This window comes from Macaca fascicularis, chromosome 19 (genome assembly GCF_037993035.2).
Source record: "Macaca fascicularis isolate 582-1 chromosome 19, T2T-MFA8v1.1".
NCBI lineage: Eukaryota > Metazoa > Chordata > Mammalia > Primates > Cercopithecidae > Macaca > Macaca fascicularis.
The window spans coordinates 43450369-43475929 of NC_088393.1; the positions used below are offsets into that span (position 1 = coordinate 43450369).

Sequence of the window (25561 nt, forward strand, 5' to 3'; positions counted from 1 at the left end):
GGCCGAGGCGGGCGGATCACAAGGTCAGGAGATCGAGACCACAGTGAAACCCCGTCTCTACTAAAAATACAAAAAATTAGCCGGGCACGGTGGCGGGCACCTGTAGTCCCAGCTACTCAGGAGGCTGAGGCAGGAGAATGGCGTGAACCCAGGAGGCGGAGCTTGCAGTGAGCCGAGATCGCGCCACTGCACTCCAACCTGGGCGACAGCCTGAGACTCCGTCTCAAAAAAAAAAAAAAAAAAAAAAAGAATTTAAAGATGGACGTGACAGGACCAATATGGCCAGGTTATTTTGGAGAGGTGTAACCTTGGAGTCAGAAAGATTGAGAGGTGCTTGTACTTTTTCAGGCAAACAAAGAGGGCCTGATCCAGGACACTGACAGTAGAAAGGAGGAGGGAGATAAATTCAAAATGTAGATTAGATGAAATCAACAGTTTCTAGCATCTGATAGATATGGAGGCAGAGAAAAGGAAGTCAGAATTCTTTCATATTTACTGGGCTCCTATCTCAACTGGCACTGTTCTAGGCACGAGGAAAGAAAGTAATTCAAGTCCCAGTTGATCTCATATTCTGGTTTTTTTTTTTTTTTTTTTTTTTTTGAGACAGAATCTCGCCCTGTCACCCAGGCTGCAGTGCAGTGATGAGCTCTCGGCTCACTGCAACCCCCACCTCCCCAGGTTCAAGCAATTCTTTTGCCTCAGCCTCCCAAGTAGCTGGAATTACAAGCGTGCACCATCATGCTCTGCTAATTTTTATAACTTTTGTAGAGACGGGGTCTTGCCTTGTTGGCCAGGCTGGTCTTCAACTCCTGACCTCAAGTGATCTGCCCACTTCAGCCTCCCAAAGTGCTGGGATTACAGGTGCGAGCCACTGTGTTTGGCTGGATCTTACATCCTATGGGAAGAGACAACCAACAAACACTGATATACGGAGATAGATGGGACTGAGGGCTGGGCACAGTAGCTCACTCCTGTGATCTCAGCACTTTGAGGGGCCAAGGCAGGAGGATAACTTGAGGCCAGGAGCTCAAGATCAGCCTGGGCAGCAAAGTGAGGCCCCCCATCTCCACAAAAAATTTGAAGGAAAAAAAAAGAAAGAAAAAAGATGAGATGTGAGTGTTCGGGGTGGTATGGCATAGACATGATATTGACATTCCTGTTTATACATCAGGCGGGGCTGGGCACAGTGGCTCATGCCTGTAATCCCGGCACTTTGGGAGGGCGAGGCACACAGATCACTTGAGGTCAGAAGTTCTAGGCCAGCCTGGCCAATGTGGTGAAATCTCATCTCTACTAAAAATACAAAAAATTAGCTGGGTGTGGTGGTGCACGCCTGTAATCCCAGCTACTCGGGAGGCTGAGGTGAGAGAATCACTTGAACCCAGAAGGAAGAGGTTGTAGTGAGCTGATATTGTGCCACTGCACTCCAACCTGAGCAACAGAGTGAGACTGTCACAAACAACAACAACAACAACAACAACAAATGTCTATATATATATTATATATCAGGTGGTAAATGTCCTACAGATAAAAAAAAAGAAGATTAAGGGGAGAGGGAGTTTTGGAGGAAGAGAGGGTGGTCTGAGAAGGTGACTGGTAAGCACAGCCTGAATGGATGAGTGAGCAATGCAGGTATCTGGGGAAGTGCATTCCTCGCACCAGGAGCAGCAATTGCAAGGGTCTGAAGACAGAAGCAGGCTTTCCTTGATCAACAAGAGGAAGGAGACAAGGGCAGCTGGGATGGAATGTGTGAGAGGAAGAGGGTCAGAGAGAAAGCTAGAAGTCAGATCACACGGAGCTTGGAAGCCACTGTAAGAACTTTGGATTTTATTCTTGAGGAAAACAGGAAGGTACTAAACTTTTAAAGCCAAGGAATGGCATAATCTGGTTTATATTTAAAAGGGGCAGGGCACAGTGGCTCATGCCTGTAATCCTGGCACTTTGGAAGGTCAAAGCAGGGAGATCACTTGAGGCCAGGAGTTCGAGACCAGCCTGGTCAACAGAAGCCCTGTTTCTACTAAAAATACAAAAGTTAGCTGGGTATGGTGGTAAGCACCTGTAATCCTAGTTACTTGGGAGGCTGAGGCATGAGCATTGTTTGAAGCCAGGAGGCAGAGGTTGCAGTGAGCCAAGATCGCGCCACTGATGCCAGCCTGGGCAAAAGAGCAAGACTCCGTCTCAAAAAAAAAAAAAAAAGTAAATAAATAAAATAAAATAAATTTTCAGAAAAATAGCAATAATTTTTGATAAATGTGCAAAGGGTATATACATGGGAAATTCACTAAATAATAAAGTGACCCACCAACCTACCAAACATTCTTAAACCTCCTTAGTAATGAAGGGAATGAATGTTAAAAGCAATAAGGAAATACTATTTTATAGTTATCAATTTGGCAAAGATTTAAAAGATGGATGATATTCCACACTAGTATGATGTGAGGAAATGGACACAGGCGGTAAGCTATTGCTGGTGTCAACTTCCAACAAGGCAACGTTAGTAGAAATTAAACCACACATGCCCTTGATCAAGCAATTCCAAGTCTGAAATCCTATCCTAAATATTAACATGTGTGTGGAGTATATGATGGAGACACAGTTGGCAATGAAACAGTGAATTTAAAGAAAACTTCAATATCTAGGAAAGAAGATTAAATAAATAAGTAAACTATAGTGTATCTATATAGTGGAAACACTGTCACCATAAACAAAATGATACATATCTTTATTTGTTGATGTAATGATGTAAAATAAATAACATTAGGTGAAAAATGTAGGTTATAAAACAGCAAGTGTAGTGTAATCCTATTCTTAAAGGAAAAATATACATATGTACGCATGTATAGCTTGTGTATATGTAGCATAGAACACAGACTAAAAGGATTTTCAATTAAATTTTAAATTTGTCTCTAGGTTATATAGTAAATGGGGGATCTTTGTTTTTTCCTGTATTTTCAAGTTTTTCCCTAAAGGGCATGCGTGCACGTGTGTGTGTGTGTGTGTGTGTGTTTGAGACCAGGTCTCACTTTGGTGGAGTGCAGAGGCATGATCTCAGTTCACTGCAACCTCTACCTTCCAGGTTCAAGCAATTCTCCTGCCTCAGTCTCCGAAGTAGCTGGGATTACAGGTGTGCACCACCACACCTGACTAATTTTTGTAGTTTTAGTGGAGATGGGTTTTCACCATGTTGGCCAGGTTGGTCTCGAACTCCTAGACTCAAGTGATCCACCCGCCTCTGCCTCCCAAAGTGTTAGGATTACAAGTGTGAGCCACTGTACCTGGCAAGCATATATTCTATAATGATAAGTAATACAATTAATCCTCAACAGGGGGATGGGTTATAAAAGGAGCTATGAATGGAGTGATTCATGAGTGGCAGTGAGGTACCTTTGGGAACCTGCATACTGAAGGGGAGCTTGATTTTCTCCGTGCTAAAGCTTTTGAGGGGCGTGTCCTGGCTCACGCAGAGGAGGTGACCTTTCATCTGAAAGGCTTCCAGCTTCCTCATTCCCCTCGCTCACTTGTGCACAGGCTCCTTGTCAACCCTCTCTCCACAGTCTAGGGACGTCCTCCTTGCTCCAAAAAGAAATCACATCTAATTTACAGAAGCAACTTCCTACGTATAGAAAAAGAAATGGGTTGGCTGGGCGCAGTGGCTCATGCCTGTAATCCCAGCACTATAGGAGGCCTAAGTGGGCGGATCACGAGGTCAAGAAATCGAGACCATCCTGGCCAACATGGTGAAACCCGGTTTCTACTAAAAATAGAAAAATTAGCCACGTGCAGTGGTGCATGCCTGTAGTCCCAGCCACCCGGGAGGCTGAGGCAGGAGAATCGCTTGAACCCAGGAGGCGGGGGTTGCAGTGAGCCAAGATCATGGTACTATACTTCAGCCAGGCACAAGACTCTGTCTCAAAAAAACAAAACAAAACAAATGACAACAACAACAAACAAAGAAACAAAAAAAAAAAAAAAGAAAAAGAAATGGGTCTTAGCCAGTGTGGTAGGCATTACTAATGTTTCACCATTATCCAGTTTTGGGCACATAGAAAATGACATTTTCCAGCCCCTTGCACTTAGGTAGGGCCATGCACTGCTTTAGCCAGTTAAATCTCAGCTGAGGTGATGACTGTCACTTCAGTTGAAGGCACCGGAAAGAACTGCAAAAACTCTGCAATTCTGCACAGTTTTTCTCTTCGTGCATGTGGTGATCATCTGTGTTTCAGATGATGCAGCCAAGGGTGGCGGACTTTCTTTGGTGTGGAACCCTGTCTCTGCTGATCCTCACTGGACATGCACATGAGCAGAAATAAAATGTTATTCTGTAAGCCACTGAGATTCACGGGTTGTTTGCCACCACAGCATAACTTAGCCTGTCCTAACCAGTACACAAATTAGGCTATACTTTGACTAGATAAAAATTCAGACTCAGACGCTTGGTCAATATGAGAAAGAGCAATTTTTAAAAAGAGGAAGCTTCAGAAATAACAGCAGAGCTGTCCAATTCCAGCTCCATATGTCTCAAAGGGATTTTTCACAAACCCACAGTGTGAAACAAAATGTGAATTGTGAGTTACAGGACAATTTTTTTTTTTTTTGCGGGGGGACAGGATCTCACTCTCACCCAGGCTGAAGGGCAGTGGCACAATCACAGCTTCAGCCTCCTGGGCTAAGGTGATTCTCCTGCTTCAGCCTCCCAAATAGCTGAGATCACAGGCACGCCACTACACCTGGCTAATTTTTAAATATTTTGTAAAGACAGGATCTCAATATGTTGCCTAGTCTGGTCTTGAACTCCTGGCCTTAAGTGATCCTCCCACCTCAGCCTCCTAAAGTGCTGGGATTGCAGGTGTAAGTCCCTGTGCCCTGTGATTCTGACCCAGCAAAACCATGCTGTTTTAGAGCTCCAACATCAAAACTTTGTACAAATCCTTCTGGAAAGTTGAGCCATCTCTACACCAGCTAGTAAAATTTGAAGCTGTATGCCTAAATGTTCCCTTTCTCTGCAATTCACAGACATTCTTTAGGGCCCAGGATCCCACATCACAAGGGCCTGGGCTGGGGGGCTGGGAGAAGTTGGCCAAGTTATGGGAGCTAGACAGGTACAGGAATCTCCATCTTAACCTTAGTAATCTCTTCCTGAAAAAGCAACCACTCTGAGTAAAAACTCGAACCAAAAGCCTTTTTCCCAGTGTTTTTATTTTTATTTTTTTGAGATAGGGTCTCATTCTGTCACTCAGGCTGGAGTGCAGTGGCATGATCACAGCTCATTGCAACCTTGACCTCCCAGACTCAAGAGATCCTCCTACCTCAGCCTTCCAAATAGCTGGGACTACAGGTGTGCATCACCACGTCTGGCTAGTTTTTAATTTTTTGTAGAGATGAGGTTTCATCATGTTGCCCAGGCTGGCCTCAAACTCCTGGGCTCAAACAATTCTCCCACCTCGACCTCTCATAGTGCCAAGATTACAGGAGTGAGCCACTGCACCCTAAAATGGTAAATTCTTTCCTACGTTTATTTAACCATAAAACCAAAAAAGTAACAATATTGGTTACTGAAATAGGTAAGTGGGAACTGGGCAGAAAGAATGGGGGCTGGGTACAGTGGCTCATGCCTATAATCCCAGCACTTTGGGAGGCCGAGGCAGGCGGCAACGGGGTGAAACCCCATTTCCACAAAAACACAAAAATTAGCCGGGCATGATGGTGGATGCCTGTAATCCCAGGTACTCGGGAGGCTGAGGTGGGAAAATTGCTTGAACCCGAGAGGTGGAGGTTGCTGTGAGCCGAGATTGGGCCATTGCACTCCAGCCTGGGTGACAGAGCAGGACTCTGTCTCAAAAAAAAAAACAAACAAAAAAGCAAAAAACAAAAAACAAACAAACAAACAAAAAACAATGGGCAATGGCATGGGAGAGAAGAAATAATGGAGGAGTGACTCAGTAAATCCTTTTGTCTGATTCTGACTTTTAGAACAATGTGATTGTTTCACATACTCTGAAAAATCATTTAACTCAACCAGGATGTGTGGGGAACCCAAAAATAAAATACAAACAGTAACACATGAACAATCTATATTACACATAAATATTATGAATACAAAGGGTTTAGGGAAGAAAGTAGTTTCAGAAAACTGTATTTTCACTATATACTGTAAGACTAAAGACAAAAAGAACTGCATGGTATGTGGAGGTCAGCAATTCTTAAATTACTTTTTATACAGGACTGAGCAAATAAATAAAACATATTACGGTTCATGTGAGCCACAATTTTCAAGGTCGAAGAAAGGAGTTACAAAAAGGAAAATGGAGGCCAGACATGATGGTTCACATCTATAATCCCAGAACTTTGGGATGCCCAGGAAGGAGCATCACTTGAGGTCAGGAGCTCGAGACCAGCCTGGGCAAAGAGTGGGACTCTTGTCTCCACAAAAAAATTTAAAATTATATTTTAAAAAAAGGAAATGGAGGCCGGGCGTGGTGGCCCATGCCTGTAATTACAGCACTTTGGGAGGTAGAGGCGGGAGGATCACCTGAGGTCAGGAGTTTGAGACCAGCCTGACCACCATGGCAAAAACCCGTCTCTACTACAAATACAAAAAAACATTAGCTGAGTGTGGTGGTGGGCACCTGTAATCCCAGCCACTCAGGAGGCTGAGGCAGGAGAATTGCTTGAACCCGGGAAGTGGAGGTTGAAGTGAGCCGAGATGGCGCCATTGCACTCCAGCCTGGGCAACAAGAGTAAAATTCTGTCTCAAAAAAAAAAAAAAAAAAGGAAATGGAGAGAAGTCGAGAATGAACCCTGTAGTGTTGCACTGAAATTGGAGATACTATATGAACTCATGAATTATTTCTATATACATACATATAAACATATTTCATAGCTGAGAGGACCTGGAAGCAATGAAATCTCAGAAGCAACAAGATATCTAACCTTGGTTTCAAAAAATCTTTTTTTTTTTTTTTTTTTTTTTTGAGACAGGGTCTTGTTTCATCACCCAGGCTGGAATGCAGTGGTATAATCTTGGCTTGCTGCAACCTCTGCCTCCCTGGCTCAACCAATCCTCCTGCCTCAACCTCCTGAGTAGCTGGGACTACAGGTACTTGCCAACACACCTGGCTAAAAAAAATCATTTTCTAATAAAAGGAACCAATAGTCCCTGGGAAATTTGTAGATTCCAGGACTGGGGCAGGGAAAGTACCATATCAATGTGGAACACCTTGCAGTGCCAGAAAATAAATAATAAAAATAATAAATAAAGAGGCCACATTGAAAGGACACAGGAATCAATTAGAAGGGGCTCCCAGTGGCCAAATGTGTGATAATTTCAGCAAAAAAATGATAGCAATGAATATATAACCTATAGAATAAAAAATTATAACCTACAGAAGAAATTCCAGTCTATACTTACAGAAATAATTTAGTAAATAAATAAATGGGGAAGAAGAAAAATATCTTTCTAACAGTAAGATTCTAATGAATAAGGCCGGGTAAGGTGGCTCACGCCTGTAATACCAGCATTTTGGGAGGCCAAGGTGGGCAGATCACCTGAGATCAGGAGTTCAGGACCAGCCTGTCCAACACAGTGAAAATCCATCTCTACTAAAAATACAATTATTAGCCGGGCATGGTGGCGCATGCCTGTAATCCCAGCTACTTGGGAGGCTGACGCAGGAGAATCGCTTGAACCCAGGAGGCAGAGGCTGCAGTGAGCCTAGATCGTGCCACTGCATTCCCGGGCTGGGCAACAAGAGCCAAACTCCATCTCACACACACACATACACACACACACAAAAAAAAAAATTAAAAAAAAAATCTAATTGGCTGGGCGCGGTGGCTCAAGCCTGTAATCCCAGCACTTTGGGAGGCCGCGGCGGGCGGATCACAAGGTCAGGAGATCGAGACCACGGTGAAACCCCGTCTCTACTAAAAATACAAAAAATTAGCCGGGCGCGGTTGTGGGCGCCTGTAGTCCCAGCTACTCGGGAGGCTGAGGCAGGAGAATGGCGTGAACCCGGGAGGCGGAGCTTGCAGTGAGCCGAGATCGCGCCACTGCACTCCAGCCTGGGTGACAGAGCGAGACTCCGTCTCAAAAAAAAAAAAAAAAAAAAAAAAAAAAATCTAATTGATAAACATAGAAGGGATGATGGAAACAAACCAAAAAACCCCACAATTTGACAAATAGCTGGTAACAACTTTTTCAGGCAAGCGTCATTGATGGATAAGACTAATAACGAAAGTAGGATAAGAAACGGGATATTCACATAGGCTTAAAGTATTTCTTCATGAGACATGTATCAATTATAATGGGAAAAACAGTGACTTTGCAGCAGAGAAATCTGGCAATCACCATCTTAACCAAGCGGTTAAAATTAATACCACTCATAGTGTAACAAATTGACCTTGTGGGTCCCTGGCATGATGCACTCAGAAGGGTACATCGCTTTTGGAGTATTCTTGCCCCAAAGGCAGAATCTGAATTTAATCAACAGGAAATATCAGATAATCCCAAAGAGAGGAACATTCTACACTACAGACTCTACAAAATAAATGATCAACATGGTGAAACCCCGTCTGTATTAAAAATACAAAAAATTGGCTGGGTGTGTCAAAGGAGTTACAAAAAGGAAAATGGAGACCAGACATGGTGGTTCACATCTCTAATCCCAGCACTTTGGAATGCTGAGGCAGGAGGATCACTTGAGGCCAGGAGTTCGGACCAGCCTGGCCAACATGGTGAAACCCCGTCTCTACTAAAATTATAAAAAGTCAGCTGGGTGTGGCGGCACATGCCTGTAATCTCAGCTTCTCAGGAGGCTGAGGCAGAAGAATCGCTTGAGCCCGGGAGGCGGAAGTTGCAGTGAGCTATCACAGCACTGCACTCCAGCCTGGGTGACACAGCAGGACTCCATCTCAAAAAAAAAAAAAAAAAAAAAAAGAAAAGAAAAGAAAGAAAAAAACAAGAGTAAATGGGAATTCTATTTTTATAACATTTTAAAATATTAAATTAATTCAAAATGAAAAGCAAAGAAAAAAATTTAAAAGAACATTAGGTATGTAGGGAGCAGAGAGGACATAGGCCTTTCAGTACATCTCCAAGGCATCCAGTAAATTACTCCTATGGCAAATACTGGAGACCAGGTTACTTTGGTGGGGGTGAGGGTGATGGTGCGGTGGTTCTGAAGTTTCAGAAGAGGGAAAGAAAAGCATGTCCTGAAAAACAAGAAGGATTTCAGGGAAATAGAATAAAACCTGATGTACTTGAACTTGGCACCTTTCTTGGAGAAGGGTTAAGAGAAAGGAATCATGAACAACCAGGTCATTTTTGAACCATCATCCCCCTTCCCTACCACATAGGGGAGTGTGGTCAGAGAAGACCAGGCATTTGCCTAAATCCAGTGTCACTCAGAAAGGCTGAGGTCACTACTGTCCAGGACCAGAATCTGTCCTAACTTCAAAGGTTCTGCATGGGTCAAGCACTAGAGTCACTAGCACACTTTGTGCTGCACATATAGTTAGTGTCACACAAACAACCACAAATCCACCCTTTTATATTTTCGAGACAGGGTCTCGCTCTGTCACCCATGCTGGAGTGCAGTGGCTCAAACACAGCTCACTGCAGCCTTGACCTCTCAAGTTCGAGATCCTCCCACTTCAGCTTCCTGGGTAGCTGGGACCACAGGCGCGGGCCACCACACTCAGATAATTTTTAATTTTTTTTGAGATGAAGTCTTGCTCTTGTCCCCCAGGCTAGAGTGCGATGGTGCGATCTCGGCTCACTGCAACCTCTGCCTCCTGGGTTCAAGCGATTCTCCCACCTCAGCCCCTGAACAGCTGGGATTACAGGCGTCTGCCACCACACTCAGCTAATTTTTGTACTTTTAGTAGAGATGGGGTTTTATCATGTTGGCCAGGCTGGTCTAGATCGCCTGACCGCACGTGATTCACCCACCTCGGCCTCCCAAAGTGCTGGGATTACAAGCGTGAGCCACTAAGCCCGGCCTTTAATTTTTTTTTTGTACAGGCCAGGCTGGTCTTGAACTCCTGGGCTCAAGTGATTCTCCCACCTCGGCCTCCCAAAGTGCTGATGTGAGCCACCAAACCTGGCCCTACATTCACTCTTGAGACACACAGTACACAATCACAGACTCACTTTCACCTCCATATCTTTCCAGTCACAATACCTCTGCAGTCACAATCACATACCCGCTAAGACACACCTAGTCACACAATCTACTCTCCACTGTGATACACAGTCACTCCCATATAGTCACAAGTCCCACACACCAACACCCACAAATTCCTCATGTAGTCACAATCACACACCCACTCAGGGGACACACGCCATCACTGGTACTTTACGGCACCCAGTCACAACTGAACTTTCACTGTGGACATACACACAGTCACACTCACACAAGCAGTGGCACCCCACTCCTGCATACACAGCACCACTCATCCCCCTGCCACACACACACCAAGGGACACAGGAACCCACAAGCGGCGTCACCGCAGAGTCACAGGCACAGACAACCAAAACCACGCATAAACCTTGGAGACATGAATCACAACCGCACACCCGCAGTGGTCACACAGTCACAACTGTACTCACACCCCAGGAACAGGGCGAACAGGCCACATCTACAACGGGGACACACGCAGTGTTACCCCCGGTCACAAGGACCCTGCACCCCACTACTCACTATCACATATGGTTACAAAAAAACCACCAGACAGACACCCTGGAGACAGGCGGTTACACCTGCACAGTTGCAGACACCCACACCCGGCCATACAGTCACAAAGACACATTCAGAACCGCGCATCCGCAGCCCGCTCCCGCCTGCGCGCACAGATCCGAGGCTCCGGACACGCCCCGGCCCCGCCCAGGACTCCCAGACCCCTCACCTTCTGCCTCCCCTGGTCGCGTCCGGGTCCTTGCGGAGCTAACAAGCTCGCCACGACGTCAAGAACGACGTAACGTCAGGCCGCTGTGGGCTCTGGGAATTGTAGTCCAGAGCCACATCGGCCAGAGACAAAATGGCGTTCTCTTATTTCTGAGTCGGGGCCTGGCCCGTTTTGACATTTTTGCGCCCGCGAGGCTTCGGAGAGGGCGTCGCCACTCCAGCCCCTCCAGCAAGCTTGAAGTCATCTAACGCTAAAGGACTACTTACCTCAAGAGCTCCATCGTCACAGAAGGAGGCAGCCAGGTTCGCGGGGGGAGGGGAGGAGACAGAGAGTCGACCAGTAAAGCCTCAAGGGAAATGTAGTCCAAGGCCCGAGAAGCGGCGTTGCTGGTAATAGAAGGTAATTCAGTACCAGCCTGGGCCTGGCCGCGGTGACCGAGGCGGGCCGCGTCGCGGAGACTTCTGGGAGTGCTTCCTCGCCTTCGGAGTGCGCAAGCGTAGCGCACCGAGTGGACATTTTGGTCTTTGTCCGCGGGTCAGTACGGCCCCTGGGTCCACGTGGCGCCAAAGTAGGAGGTGGGATCTGGGCGTCTCGGGTCGGTCGGACCGGGGAGGTTAAAGGGGAGGATTCCTGATCTTTAGGGGCGCGGCGCGAGGGCAGGGAGTGGGTCTAAGAGCTTCTGGCCTACGTGCAGGGCGGAGGTGGGGGCCTCTGAGGCGGGTTTGAGCCAGTGTGACCCTGAGTTTGTCCGCAAAGTTTGACCCGATGCTTGGGATTGTTGAGTGAATGTGAAACCGGGTGTGGGATTGTGTGTGATTGTGCCTAAGAGGGAGATGTAGGAGACCAACATTGAGGTATAAGGTTTGAGCTGCACTTCCCTTGTGGAAAGTGCTGATAATTATAACGGTGCCATCTTCCTGGAGCGTCTTTTTTACTTGAAAATGGAAGGGGTGGAAAAGCTAAGTGTTGAATAATTTAAAAAGTTATTATATAAGTTTTTATATAAAAGCATTTATTTTTAATTGGAGTGGAATGCAAATCACCGTGACTTTTTTTTTTTTAAACGAGTGTTTCAGAAGAACTTTTGTTTCGGGGCGCCTGCTTCAAACTGTTCAAATCCCTAAATCTTTGGGGTGTTTTAATAGGGCTGTTAAGCAGAGCCCTAGGTTAAATAACATTGTACACTTTAAGAAGCAATGCCATATAACAGCGCCCAGGATGAGGGAGTCAAAGGTTTTAGGTTAGGCACAGTTATCCTCATTTTTTGAAGAAAGCTTAATTGTTGCTGTGTTTATCTATGAGTCTGGACTAAATCCTAGGTGTCTTAATTTCTTAGTGAGTCGAGGCGTTCTCAGGTTGTATGGATTTTGTGAAGTGATAAAACTACTGACGTCTCCAAAGATGCTTTTTCTAAGGAAGTCACCCCCCGCCCGCCGTCGTCATTGACATAGTTTTAAATTATAAAAAATTAAATTAATTGAGTACCAAATTAATATCTACAAATAAATAGCTTTCTGATTTACAAATATCAATTAGAATACATAATTGAAGAAAACTAATATTTACAATAGCAGTAAAAAGATAAAGTATTGTGGAAGAAAACTTAGGAAAGGTTCAAAACTATTGGGAAAGAACTTTAAAATACTACTAAGGGGCAGGACATGTGAACAAATAAATATACCATGTGACATTAAGAAGTGTACGCAAACTTAAGTAAATGTATGAAATTAAATGCGATCTTGGTCGGGCGCGGTGGTTGGTGCCTGTAATACTAGCACTTTGGGAGGCGGAGATGGGTGGATTACTTGAGGTCAGGAGTTCGAGACCAACCTGCCCAACATTGTGAAATCCCATCTCTACTAAAAAATAAAAATAAAAAACTACAAAAATTAACCGGGTGTGGTGGTGGGCGCCTGTAATCTCAGCTACTGCGGAGGCTGAGGCAGGAGAATCGCTTGAATCGGGAGGCGGAGGTTGCAGTGAGCCGAGATCTCGCCACTGCACTCCAGCCTGGACAAGAGCGAGACTCCGTCTCAGATAATAATAATAATAATAATAATGTGATCCTAGTAAAAGTATGGACAGGCTTTTCTCTTTTGGAACTAGGGGAACTGATCCTAGACTTACTATGGAAAAATAAACAAGCTGCAAGAGCCAGTAACTGAAAAATAAAAGGCGTTGGCCAGGCGCCGTGGCTCACGCCTGTAATCCCAGCACTTTGGGAGGCCGAGGTGGGCGGATCGTAAGGTCAGGAGATCAAGACCATCCTGACTAACACGGTGAAACCCTGTCTACTAAAACAAATATTAAAAAATTAGCCGGGCAATTGGCCGGGCGCGGTGGCTCAAGCCTGTAATCCCAGCACTTTGGGAGGCCGAGACGGGCGGATCACGAGGTCAGGAGATCGAGACCATCCTGGCTAACACGGTGAAACCCCGTCTCTACTAAAAAATACAAAAAACTAGCCGGGCGCGGTGGCGGGCGCCTGTAGTCCCAACTACTCGGGAGGCTGAGGCAGGAGAATGGCCTGGACCCGGGAGGCGGAGCTTGCAGTGAGCTGAGATCTGGCCACTGCACTCCAGCCTGGGCGGCAGAGCGAGACTCCGTCTCAAAAAAAAAAAAAAAAAAAAAAAAAAAAAATTAGCCGGGCGTGATGGTGGGCACATGTAATCCCATGTACGGGGGAGGCTGAGACAGGAGAATGGCGGGAACCTGGGAGGCGGAGCTTGCAGTGAGCCGAGATGGCGCCACTGCACTCCAGCCTGGGAGACAGAGCGAGACTCCCTCTCAAAAAAAAAAAAAAAAAAAAGGCGTTGAGGTGTGGGGAGGTGGGGGCCCGACACATTTTAAAATATAAAGCCTCAGGCCGGGCGTGGTGCTCAGACCTGTAATCCCAGCAGTTTAGGTGGCCAAGGCAGGAAGATGGCTCAAGTCCAGGAGCTAGAGATCAGCGTGGGCAACATAGTGAGATCTCCTGTAGTCCTAGCTGCTTGGGAGGCTGAGGTGGGAGGATCACTTGAGCCCAGGAGGTAAAGGCTGCAGTGAGCAGAGATCCTGGCGACTGCATTCCAGCTTGGTTGACAGCCAGACCCTGTCTTTTTTTTTTTTTTTTTTTTTTTTGAGATGGAGTCTCTCTGTTGCCCAGGCTAGAGTGCAGTGGCACAATCTGTGCTGGCTGCAACTTCCGCCTCCTGGGTTCAAGCGATTCTCTTGCCTCAGCCTCCCGAGTTGCTAGGATTACAGGTGCCCGCCACCACGCCTGGCTAGTTTTTTTGTATTTTTAGTAGAGAAGGGGTTTCACCAGGCTAGTCTCAAACTCTTGACCTCAAGTGATCTGCCCACCTCGGGCTCCCAAAATGCTAGGATTACAGACACGAGCCACTGCGCCCGGCCGACCCTGTCATAAGAAAGAAAGGAGAGAGAGAGAGGAAAGAAAGAAAAGAAAAAAAAAACAGTTCATGCCCATCATTGGGAGTTTGGTGTACATCGATACAACAAAATCATACATATCTGTAGAAAAGAATGAGGAGGAAGCTCTTTATATACTGAGACTGAAATAACTTCCAAATGTATTGTTAACTGAGAGCAAGGTGCAGAATGTAGAGTATGATGCACGATGCATTTGGAATAAGAAAAGGGGTAATAAGAATATGTATTTATAATCCCAGCACTTTGGGAGGCCAAGGCGGGCCGATCACCTGAGGTCAGGAGTTTGAGACCAGCCTGAGCAACATGGAGAAACCCCATCTCTACTAAAAATACAAAATTAGCAAGCTGGCCTCGTGCATGCCTGTTAATCCCAGCTACTCGGGAGGCTGAGGCAAGAGAATCGCTTGAACCCAGGAAGCGGAGGTTGCAGCGAACAGAGATTGCGCCATTGCACTCCAACCTGGGCAACAAGAGTGAAACTCTGTCTCAAAAAAAAAAAAAAAAAAAAAATTCAAAAGATACATAAGAAACTAATAAAACTGGCTATCTGTTGGGGCTGGGGGTACTGGAATAGACAGGGCAAAGGCAAATAGGCATTTATGTTTGTTTTCTAACTATGAATGTAATATATATACTAAAATTTATTTTTTGTTTTATTTTATTTTATTTTTTTGAGATGGAGTCTTGCTCTGTCACCCAGGCTGGAGTGTAGTGTGCTGCCATGCTTGGCTAATTTTTGTATTTTTAGTAGAGATGGGGTTTCACCATGTTGACCAGGCTGGTCTCGAACTCCTGAACTCATGTGATCCGCCTGCCTCGCCCTCCCAAAGTGCCGGGATTACAGGCGTGAGCTAATTTTTTTTTTTTTTTTTTTTAAAGGAAGACATAGGCCAAGGAGCCAGACTTCCTGTGTTAACTCCTTCCTCTGCCACTTTTTACCTTGGGGACCTCAGGTAGGTACTTAAGCCTTGGGCCTCAGTTGCTCATTTCATACTATACAGATAATAGCAATATTTGATTCAAAGGGTGGTTGTGCAGCTCCAGAAGTTAATACATGTAAAATTCTAAGAATAGTCCCAAGTGTGCAGTAAGTACTTGATTAATGTTAAATACTAGTACTTTTTATTACTAGCTGCAAAAAAATGCTTCCTCAGAAAATATAGTCCCGCCATTAGTACTGTCTAGTAGGAATTTCTGAAAGAATAAGATATGTAGATGTACTTTTCTTGTTTTTATATATATATATATATATATATATATATATTTTTTTTTTTTTTTTTTTTTTTTTTGATGGAATCTCACTCTGTTGGCCAGGCTGGAGTGCCGTGGCCTGATGTCAGCTCACTGCAAGCTCCGCCTCCCTGGTTCATGCCATTCTCCCACCTCGGCCTCCTGAGTAGCAGGGACTTTAGGTGCCTGCCACCACATCTGGCTAATTTTGTTTTTGTATTTTTAGTAGAGATGGGGTTTCACAGTATTAGCCAGGATGGTATGGGTCTCCTGACATCGTGATCCACCCGCCTCGGCCTCCCCAAAGTCCTGGGATTACAGGCGTGAGCCACTGTGCCAGGCCTGATATTTCTATATTTTATTTTTTTTACTTCAAATTTTCTGTGGATGTTTCCTTTTTTAACTGGAATGAGGAAGTTAGATTTGTTTTTTGTTTTTTGAGATGGGGTCTCACTCTGTGGCTCAGGCTGGGTGCACTGGTGCGATCACAGCTCACTGCATCCACCTCCTGGGCTCAAGAGACCTTCCCACCTCAGCCCCACGCCCACAGTGGTTGGGACTACAGGTGTGCCACCACGGCCTGCTAATTGTTAAACTTTTTTTTTTTTTTATAACGATAGGGTCTTACTGTGTTGCCCAGGCAGGAAGTTAGATTTCTGTGTTTGAGTTATATTTATCTTTAGAAAGTCATCACCACCCGTTCCTTTGGGAGATTTGTTCTTTGATTTCTATGATTGCTTTCACATGGTTCTAATTCAAAATCTCTGATTTTTTTTTTTTTTTTTAAATTCTAAATGTGATTCATTTTTGGCCAGAATACATCAGAGGTTATCTTACGTACTTCAAATTGCATACCATTAGGAGAGATATACCAGATGGCTGGTGATTGTTACTTCCCTTTAACCAAAATGTTACGTTTACTTTGGTTCATTCTCCATCAATCATTTAGTGGATGGTTTTAGAACCAATAAATAATTCTTGGCTGGATGAGTAACTTTCTACAGGGCTTGTAAAGTGATGATTTTCTGGGTTTTTTGTTGTTGTTTGTTTTGTATAAAAATATAGTACTCTATACGTTAAGAGAAACTTCTAGGAACAAACTAAAAATGATCGCTGGAAGTGTAGTCTTAATTTCTCTTGTCTTTTTATTCCTTTTACATTTATTTGATTGTTATGTCAAATTATATCTTTTTTTTTCCCCCTGGCTTTTTCTTTCTTTTTTTTTTTTTTTTTTTTTTTTTTTTGAGACGGAGTCTCACTCTGTCACCCAGGCTGGAGTGCAGTGGCCGGATCTCAGCTCACTGCAAGCTCCGCCTCCCGGGTTCACGCCATTCTCCTGCCTCAGCCTCCCGAGTAGCTGGGACTACAGGCGCCTGCCACCTCGCCCGGCTAAGTTTTTGTATTTTTAGTAGAGACGGGGTTTCACTGTGTTAGCCAGGATGGTCTCGATCTCCTGACCTTGTGATCCGCCCGTCTCAGCCTCCCAAAGTGCTGGGATTACAGGCTTGAGCCACCGCGCCCGGCGGCTTTTTCTTTCTTAAACGTCATCCTAAAGTTGTGTATATTTAGCGTGTTCTAGAATCAGCTGCACTTGGCCGGGCGCGGTGGCTCAAGCCTGTAATCCCAGCACTTTGGGAGGCCGAGACGTGCGGATCACGAGGTCAGGAGATCGAGACCATCCTGGCGAACACGGTGAAACCCCGTCTCTACTAAAAAATACAAAAAACTAGCCGGGCAAGGTGGCGGTCGCCTGTAGTCCCAGCTACTCGGGAGGCTGAGGCAGGAGAATGGCGTGAACCCGGGAGGCGGAGCTTGCCGTGAGCCGAGATCGCGCCACTGCACTCCAGCCTGGGTGACAGAGCGAGACTCTGTCTCAAAAAAAAAAAAGAATCAGCTGCACTTTTTGATGCCAGTGGACACCCCTTCAGTTCATTCTTGTCTCATTTTGACAGACATCATTTATCTTAGAAGGTTTTCCTGCACTGCAGGCTTACTTGAACCTTCCTCCCAGACTTGGAATTGGCCACTTCTCCAAGGAGCTCTGGTTCCTTTTATTGGAGAATGGTGTTAGAGACAAGATGGAGGGTGTGCTCATTGCCCAGGGGTAACATTGTTTTAAGGCCATTTTAAATGACAGAACATTTAAAAAATACATTTTAAATGTATTTTTAAAAATCATGAGTCCATATTTGTATTTCTAATTCAGTTTAAATGGTATAGTATTTTTACCTAATTTCTTAGCTCCTAGTTGTTTATTTTTATTTTTTTTTCTAGACAGAGTCTTGCTCTGTCGCCCAGCCTGGAGTGCAGTGGCAGGATCTCAGCTCACTGCAACCTCCACCCCCTGGGTTCAAGTGATTCTCCTGCCTCAGCCTCCCGAGTAGCTGGGACTACAGGCACATGCCACCACGTTCAGCTAATTTTTTATATTTTTAGTAGAGATGGGATTTCACCGTGTTAGCCAGGATGGTCTCGATCTCCTGGTGTCGGATGATCCCCCCACCTCAGCCTCCCAAAGTGCTGGGATTACAGGCATGAGCCACCGTGCCTGGCCTCCTAGTTGTATTTTATAGTAAAAACTTGTAACAAGTTATAAATACTTATTTTCTTTGCTTTATCCTGCAATGTAAAGAAAATGGTTTCAATAACAATGCTGATAGTAGTAACTGTAAACATACTGTATCATGTTCAAAAATTCTTTAATATATGTAGCTATTTTTGTTCTTAAAATGCACCTTTTTTTTTTTTTTTTTTGAGACAGAGTCTCGCTGTATTGCCTGGGCTAGAGTGCAGTGGCGCAATCTCAGCTTACTGCAACCTCTGCCTCCCGGGTTCAAGCGATTCTCCTGCCTCAGCCTCCCTAGTAGCTGGGATTACAGGCATCCACCAGCACGCCCAGCTAATTTTTTTTGTTTTTTGAAATGTTGTCTTACTCTTTCGCTCAGGCTGGAGTGTAGTGGTGTGATCTCAGCTCACTTGCAACATCTGCCTCCCAGGTTCAGTGGATTCTCCTGCCTCAGCCTCCCAAGTAGCTGGGATTATAGGTGCCAGCCACCATGCCCAGCTAATTTTTGTGTTTTTGGTAGAGACAGTGTTTCACCATGTTGGCCAGGCTGGTCTCCAACTCCTGACCTCAAGTGATCTACCCGCCTTGGCCTCCCAAAGTGCTGGAATTTCAGGCATGAGCCACCGAGCCCACCTTTTAAAATGCATCTCACTGAAGATGTGTGTAGTCAAAAGCACTCTGTTCTAAAGTCATTTGAAATTGTTTTTCTGAGGAATTATGTTGCAAAGTTAACATACAGTTGGGTTCATTTGTGTTTTTTGTTTGTTTGTTTTTGTTTTTGTTTTTTTTTGAGACGGAGTCTTGCTCTGTCGCCGGGCCTGGAGTGCAGTGGCCAGATCTCAGCTCACTGCCAGCTCCGCCTCCCGGGTTCACACCATTCTCCTGCCTCAGCCTCCCGAGTAGCTGGGACTACAGGCGTCCACCACCACACCCAGCTAATTTTTTGTATTTTTAGTAGAGACAGGGTTTCACCGTGTTAGCCGAGATGGTCTTGATATCCTGATCTCATGATCCACCTGGGATTACAGGCATAAGTCACCTTGCCGGGCCAAGGGACTGCTTTTTAAAAAATGAATTTGATTACTATTGAAGTAAGTAATTCATTTCTGTGATTCAACAAAGATCTGTCTCACAGAGATATCTTATTCTGCTCCCTTCCCCACCCAGTCACATTCTTCTTTGTCTTATATAAACATGTCTTGTTTTTTTTGTTTGCTTCTTGTTTTTTGTTCAAGTGGGTTTTTTTTTTTTGTTTTCTCACTAGTATATATTTTTCTTCACTCCTATTTCCCCCCTCCTTACATAAAAGATAGCATACCATATGCACCTCTCTGTATCTCACTTTCCTTAATAACAATATGTCCTCGAGACAGCCCTTCCTTTTTTTTTTTTTTTGAAATAGTCTTGCTCTGTCACCTAAGCTGGTGTGCAGTGGTGTGAACGTGGCATACTGCAGCCTCCAACTCCTGGGCTGAAGTGATCCTCCTGCCTCAGCCTCCTGTGTAGCTGGGACCACAGATATACTCCACCACACCTGGCTTTTTTACTTTCTGAAGAGACAAGGTCTCACTATGTTTCCCAGACTGGTCTCGAACTCCTGAGCTCAAGCAGCCCTCCTCTCTTGGCTTCCCAAAGTGTTGGGATTACAGGTGTGAGCCACTGCACCCAGCCAAGATGTTCCTTCTGAATCATAATCTTTAAAAATAATTTTTTTTTTTAGCTGCTGTATAAATAAGATGTCATTGTTTGGATGCACCATAGTTGATTCAGTTAATCCAGTTGTTGAGTATTTGGTTTGTTTCCAGTCTTCTGCTGTTGCTAACAATGCAGTAATGAATAACTTTTTTATGTGTGCCATTTTATACTGACACAGGAGTAGCTCTAAACTAGACTGCTATTAATACAAATGGCACTGCCCAGTGGGTAAGTACTTACACTCCCACGAACATGTGCGAGAGCACTTTCCCCTCAAGCTCACCATGTGTAGTGTTGAATATTTGATATTTAGCTAGGGGCATAAGAGACAATCAGAACTTCAGTGTAGGTTTCATTTACATCCCTTCTTATGAGTGAGAGAGAATTTTTTTTATATGTTTAAAGACCCGTATGTATTAATCTAGGAACTGTCTATTCATATCCTTTTCACCATTTTTCTATGGGTTGTCTTTTCCTTAGAGGAGCTGTTTATACATTAGAAAGGTTAACCCTATACGAAATGAGTGGTGGTTTTTTTTTTTAAGTTTTTCATTTGCATTTGACATTGTTCACAGTGGTTGTTTCTTTTTTGTTTAATCTTGCAGAATCAGGAGGTTTTGTTTGTTTCAATTTAGTAATAATAGTTTGTTTTTAAACATAGCGATGCTTAGAAAGAGCTCCCTGTGGTTGGTGAGCACAGAGGCATCCCCGCACCACACCAAAGAGCTTTTTATTTATGTTTTCTTTGGTTTTGTTTTTGTTGTTTTGAGATGGTGTCTCGCTGTGTCGCCCAGGCTGGAGTGCAAAAAAGGGTCTTTATGTTCACTATTTTTAAGATGCCACTTTGATTGTATACTAAATTCTCACATTTATTTGGTCTGTTTCTGGGTGTGAGCAGAAAGACTGAGGACACTGCTATAGCCCAGGTGTAACAACCAGGGAAAATATTTATCTTTTTACTATTGAGGCTTTATCATTGTGTTTTACTTTGTGGTATAGTTAGTCTCCTAATTGCTCGTCGTTTTCAGTGGTTCCTGGCTATTCTTGCTTGTTTATTTTTCTTTGTAAACTTTAGGATTAGCTTGTCTAGTTCCAGAAGGGGAAAAGATAGAACTTATTTTGTTATTTTTATTGGGATTGCATTAAATTTGTAATATAACTTGGGAATAGGGACATTTTTATGACATTAAATATTCCTTTTTATGTGCGTGGTATGTATTCTGATTTCTTTTTGGGTCGTCTGGGGTGTTTAAAATTTTTTTTCGTACAGATTTGGACACTTCCTAATAAGTTCATTTCTGGATATTTTGTTTTATGTTGCTATTATGAATGGAGTCATTGTTGCTATATATAAAGCTGTTGATTTCTACATATTAATATTATTCCCCGTTTTCCTTACTTAGTTATTTGTAATTAGATTACATAATTGAGGCAGTGGGCATCCTTGTCTGTTTAGAATCTAATAGAAATGCCTTCAGTGTTTTTCTGTTACTTTTATTATGATGATTTGCTTTTCAATGTTTTTACATTAGATAAGATACTGGCTTTTGGGGTCAGATATAGGTTATGATTATATAAATGTAGATTACCCACGCTGCCTGGGTCAGTGGGGGTGTGAGCAGAAAGACTGAGGATACTGCTAATAGCCCAGGTGCAACAACCAGGGAAAATCTATTAATTGAGGAAACAAAAATCCCTCAAAATTTCATTATTGCATCCTTAAAAAAAAATCAAATGGAACAATAATAGGATGTCCGTTCCTATTCTGTTTACTGTCCATTCGCTTCTTTTGGGTGACTGTTTCTTTACTCATTTCCTCTGTTTTTCTTTTGCAGTCTGTAGCTTTGCTTGCTTCTTAAAATTTTTGTCTTAAGTTCATTTTGTTATGTTTCAGTTTTCATCTGCTTTGTGATTCTTAATTTTTTTTTTTTTTCCGGCTCACTGCAACCTCAACCTCCCAGGCTTAAGCAGTCCTTTTGTCTCAACCTTGCAAGTAGCTGGGACTACAGGTACATACCACCACACCTGGCTAATTTTTTGTATTTTTGTTTAGTGATAAGGTCTCACTTTGTTGTGCAGGCTGGTCTTGAACTCCTGGGCTCAAGCAGTCTACCCACCTCAGCCTCTCAAAGTGCTGGAATTACAGGCATGAGTCACCAAGCCCTCCTCCTGCTTTGTGATTCTTTTTTTTTGTTTTGTTTTGTTTTGTTTTTTTTTGAGACAGAGTCTCGCTTAGTCGCCCAGGCTGGAGTGCAGTGGCGCGATCTCGGCTCACTGCAAGCTCCGCCTCCCGGGTTCACGCCATTCTCCTGCCTCAGCCTCCTGAGTAGCTGGGACTACAGGCGCCCGCCGCCTCGCCCGGCTAATTTTTTGCATTTTTAGTAGAGACGGGGTTTCACAGTGTTAGCCAGGATGGTCTCGATCTCCTGACCTTGTGATCCGCCCGCCTCGGCCTCCCAAAGTGCTGGGATTACAGGCGTGAGCCACCGCGCCCGGCTTTTTTGTTTTGTTTTGTTTGTTTTGAGACAGGGTCTTGCTTTGTCACCCAGGCTGGAGGGCAGTGGCGTGATCACGGCTCGCTGCAACGTCCACCTCCCAGGCTCAAGCAATCCTCCTGTTTCAGCCTCCCAAGTAGCTGGGACTACAGACGTTTACCACATCACACCCTGCTAATTTTTGGATCTGGATTTTTTGCAGAGTTGGGATCTTGCCATGTTGCCTAGGCTGGTCTTGAACTTCTGAGCTCAAGTGATCCTGCCCACCTTGGCTTCCCAAAGTGCTGGGATTACTGGCATGAGCCACTGCATCCAGCCCACAGTAACATTCTCCCTGTGTCTTCACCAGCAGTGATAGTCTGACAGCTGGCAAGTTCCCATTTCTGTTCTAGCCCTATTCTGAGCTCCTGATCTGTATATCCAACTGCCTAATGGATCTGTCTGCCTGCATGTGTTCAGAAACCTGCACTCTGAATGTACAGAATCTCAAACTTGATCTCCCTCCTGCAAGTTGCTTCCAGCCAACTCACCTCAGGTTCCTGTCATGTATGTTTTGGTTTAAATCATGCTCTAAGCCTTATGTCTCTGACACACTCCATTAGGAATTGGTGATCAAGCTTTTTCAACATATAGTGGATGGGGGGGTATATATGTGATAGAAACTTAAATTTTTTATGATTATGCTTTTTTATTTGATTACAACTTTATAGAAGAGTTGGAATAGTACAGAGAAGTCCCATATATCCTTTACCCAGTTTCACCAATCATTTACATTTTGGTGGTTTTATTTTTCCTTCTCTCTTTCTCCCAAATGTGTATGATTTTTTTTTTTTTTCCTGAACCATTTGAAACTAGTTGTGGACATGCTTCCTTTATCTATAAATACTTTAGCATGCATTTTCCAAGAACAAAAACTTCTCTTTCGTAACTACAGTACGGTGATCAAAATCGGGAAGTTTAACATTGGTACATTAGTAGTATTTAATCCAAAGTCGATATTCAAATTTGGTCAGTCATCCCAATAATGTCTACTATTGATTAAAAAAATTTTGGAGGGCCACGTGCGGTGGCTCGTACCTGTAATCCTAGCCCTTTGGGAGGCCGAGGTGGGTTGGGAGTTCAAGACCAGCCTTACCAACACAGAGAAACCCCGTCTCTACTGAAAATACAGAATTAGTGGGGCATAGTGGCGCATGCCTGTAGTCCCAGCTACTCGGGAGGCTGAGACAGGAGAATTGCTTGAACCTGGGAGGCGGAGGTTGCGGTGAGCTGAGATCGCGCCACTGCGCTCCAGTCTGGGCAACAAGAGTGAAACTCCATCTCAAAAAAGAAAAAAATTTTTTTTTGGCTGGGCGCGGTGGCTCATGCCTGTAATCCCAGCACTTTGGGAGGCTGAGGTGGGCGGATCACCTGAGGTCAGGAGTTCAAGACCAACCTGGCCAACATGGTGAAACCCCGTCTCTACTAAAAATACAAAAATTAGCTGGGTGTAGTGGCACGCGCCTGTAATCCCTGCTACTCGGGAAGCTGAGGCAGGAGAATGGCTTGAACCCGGGAGGCAGATGTTGCAGTGAACCAAGATCACATCACTGCACTCCCAGCCTGGGCAACAGAATGAGTCTCTGTCTCAAAAAAAATCTGTCTCAAAAAAAAAATATATATGTGTGTGTGTGTGTGTGTATATATATATATATATTTTTTTTTTCTGTTGGAGTGCAGTGACTATTCATAGGCATGATCATGTATTTGCAACCTCAAGTCCTAGGCTCGAGCGATCTTCCTGTCTCAGCCTCCTGAGAAGCTGGTACTGCATGTGCACACCACTACACCTGGCTTAAAAATGTTTTTTGAACTAATGGATAAACCTATATTCTAGGATGTTTCTTTTCTTTTTTTATGACAAGGTCTCACTTTGTCAGGCCACCTTGAACTCCTGGGCTCAAGTCATCCTCCCACCTCAGCCTCTTAAGTAGCTGAGACTATAGGCGCAGCGCACACCATTGCTCCCAGCTAATTTTGTATTTTTGTAGAGACGGGGTCTCGCTATGTTGCCTAGCCTGGTCTTGAACTCCTGGACTCAGATGATTCACCCACTTCCAGCCTCCTGAAGTGCTGGGATTATAGGTGTGAGCCACTGCACCTGGACCAGGACATTTCTAATATGAAATAGGGCATGGTTAAGCCTGTAATCCCAGCACTTTGGGAGGCCGAGACGGGCGGATCACGAGGTCAGGAGATCGAGACCATCCTGGCTAACACGGTGAAACCCCGTCTCTACTAAAAAAAATACAAAAACTAGCCGGGCGAGGTGGCGGGCGCCTGTAGTCTCAGCTACTCGAGAGGCTGAGGCAGGAGAATGGCGTGAACCCAGGAGGCGGAGCTTGCAGTGAGCTGAGATCCGGCCACTGCACTCCAGCCTGGGCGACAGAGCGAGACTCCGTCTCAAAAAAAAAAAAAAAAACAAAAACGAAATAGGGCATGGCACGGTGGCTTACGCCTGTAATGTCAGCACTTTGGGAGGCTGAGGTGGGCGGATCACCTAAGGTCAGGAGTTCGAGACCAGCCTGGCCAACATGGTGAGACTCTGTCTCTGCTAAAAATACAAAATTAGCCAGGTGTGGTGGTACACACCTGTAATCCCAGCTACTCAGGAGACTGAGGCAGGAGAACTGCTTGAACCCAGGAAGCGGAGATTGCAGTGAGCTGAGATTCCACCATTGCACTCCAGCCTGGGCAACAAGAGCGAAACTTTGTCTCAAAAAAGAAAGAAAAAAAGAATTTCACTCAGTATAATGCAAAGAGGGTAAATAGTAGGACTCCAGGAACATGTTTGAGTTTTTATTCTTGAGTACTGTCAGAACAACTTCCTACACATTGTGCCCATGTGCTTTAGTTCTGATGGGAACATGTTGTTAAGGTCAGACGTGAGTGTTGAATTCATCTACGAATAGGGGTTGTAGTTAAATTCCTCTCAGGACCCTGCGTGGGAGTGTAGTGCTGGAGAAAAACAGCAACCACTCACACGAGGTGTGAATAGCTCTCTGTGTGAGTAAAATTCTGAAAGTTAATTCTCGCTTTTTCCCATTTGTGGATGTGTGTAGACTTTAAGTGGTTTAATGAGCATGGCTTTGAAGTTTAGGATTCTAATGGCCCTAGTCCTGCTCATATGATTGTGTGTGCTTTAGTCAGTAAGGCAGAAGGTCATTACTTTGTTCTGTGCATCTTTGGAAATTGCACCCTC

At 44.5% G+C, this 25561-nt stretch overlaps 2 protein-coding genes across 38 annotated transcripts in view; one reads left to right on the top strand and one right to left on the bottom strand.

The window, feature by feature from the left end:
• Window positions 1–11368, bottom strand: part of ZNF565 (zinc finger protein 565) — a 40405-nt gene extending 29037 nt beyond the window's left edge. For 2 of the 4 annotated variants that reach the window (XM_065535435.1, XM_045379691.2), the window contains exon 1: window positions 11172–11368. The gene's annotated coding sequence lies outside the window, so the exon portion shown is untranslated. Of the gene's footprint in view, window positions 1–10905; window positions 10972–11171 lie in introns of those variants that run through there. The other 2 variants (XM_045379692.2, XM_045379690.2) reach the window with 1 other exon arrangement.
• The window catches only part of ZNF146 (zinc finger protein 146), a 30087-nt gene continuing 15554 nt past the window's right edge, over window positions 11029–25561 (top strand). For 7 of the 34 annotated variants that reach the window (XR_012427481.1, XR_012427482.1, XR_010583319.2 and 4 more), the window contains exons 1-2: window positions 11389–11480; window positions 15214–15287. The gene's annotated coding sequence lies outside the window, so the exon portion shown is untranslated. Of the gene's footprint in view, window positions 11208–11388; window positions 11481–15213; window positions 15288–25561 lie in introns of those variants that run through there. The other 27 variants (XR_012427486.1, XM_045379694.2, XM_074023266.1 and 24 more) reach the window with 6 other exon arrangements.